The following is a 1,620-nucleotide window of genomic DNA, read 5'->3' as shown; positions in this document are numbered from 1 at the left end:
GGGCTTTCTGGGCCCTCAAGAGCACAGGGATGCCCGACTCTGGAACCATGGCTGGGCGGCTGCAGCTGTGCCCAGGAGTGAGGGCTCCATGCCTTGCCAACTTGGTAGGGTGTGGGGCTCCTGCTGGTATCACCTGTTTCTGGCCCCTGCTGACTCCACAGAGCACGCAGCCCCGGCTGCACCTCCACTGCTGCAGCTGGCATGAAGTGGTTGAAGCTGGCTGCTCCAGATGGGCCTCTGCTGCTGCCATCACAGCTACTTGGGAGGCTGTGGCTGGAGGATCTCTTGAGCCCAGGAGGTTGAGGCTGCAGTGAGCTATGATTGTGCCACTGCACACTGCACTCCAGCCTGGGTGACAAATACCCTGTCTCAAAAAAAAAAAAAAAAAAAAAGGCTTCTTTCATTCCTTCACTCTCTCATTGATTGATTTCCATCTCCCCTAGGAGGCTTCCCTTTTTATCAGCAATCACTGTTGGGCTACTCTTACTCTAAAAATAAAATTGTCTTTCTCCTCCATGCAATCTCCTGTTTTCTTACTTTCCACAGTCAAACTTCTCAAAAGGCCCTTATGCCAGCCTTTCCTCAAGTAGGATCACTTTTCCAGCTGAGACTGGATTTGCTTCTCTTCTTTTAAATATTCAGTCTCCATAGAGACTGTCAAAAGTTGCCAGTGCCGACTATATTGAGAGTTTTCATGGCTGGGTATTGGGATGTTTCAGTGAGCGAGAACTGTGCCTCAGATAAACCTCGTTGGTGATAATACTGCTACTTACGTAAGTCTTAAACTTACGTTAGTGAGTTTATGTTTATATATATATATATAATATATATAAACTAACATAAATTTATATTATATATATAATTTTTTTTTTTGAGACAGTCTTGCTCTGTCGCCCAGGCTAGTGCAGTGGTGCGATCTTGGCTCACTGCAACCTCCATCTCACAGGTTCAAGCGATTCTTCTGCCTCAGCTCCCTAAGTAGCAGGGATTGCAGATGTGTACCACTATGCCTGGCTAATTTTTGTATTTTTAGTAGAGACAGGGTTTTACCATGTTGGCCAGGCTGGTGTCGAACTCTTGACTTCAGGTGATCCACCTGCCTTGGCCTCCCAAAGTGCTAGGATTACAGGCATGAGCCACTGTACCTGGCCTATATTTTATATATATAAATATATATTTTTTATATATAATGTATGTTACTGAGTTAATATATTTTATATATATAAAAATGTATGTTAGTTTATATATTGTATATATATAAATTTATGTTAGTGAGTTTATATATTTATATACATACATATTTATGTGAGTTAATGTTAGTGAGTTTATATAATTTATATATATAAATTTATGTTAGTTTATATATGATATATAGAAATTTATGTTAGTTTATATGTTTTATATAGAGAGAAATTTATGTTAGTGAGTTTATATATTTTATATATATAAATTTGTTAGTGAGTTTATATATTTTACATATATAAATATATGTTAGTGAGTTTATAAATTTTATATATATAAAAAATTTATAAATTTTTATAGTGGATTTATATATTTTATATACATACAAATTTTTGTTAGTGAGTTTATGTTAGTGAGTTTATATAATTTATATAAATT

The 1,620-nt window shown here is 37.1% G+C and overlaps 1 non-coding gene across 1 annotated transcript; it reads right to left on the bottom strand.

The window, feature by feature from the left end:
* Positions 1-642: 642 nt before the first annotated feature.
* On the bottom strand, positions 643-781 carry LOC141409388 (U4 spliceosomal RNA). Its single transcript, XR_012429873.1, has one exon. It is a non-coding gene; the product is annotated as a U4 spliceosomal RNA (small nuclear RNA).
* Positions 782-1,620: the final 839 nt, after the last annotated feature.

Source organism: Macaca fascicularis, chromosome 1 (genome assembly GCF_037993035.2).
Source record: "Macaca fascicularis isolate 582-1 chromosome 1, T2T-MFA8v1.1".
NCBI classification, from domain to species: Eukaryota; Metazoa; Chordata; class Mammalia; order Primates; family Cercopithecidae; genus Macaca; species Macaca fascicularis.
Note: the sequence above shows the minus strand (reverse complement) of the source record. Positions and strands in the feature narration are given on the sequence as shown.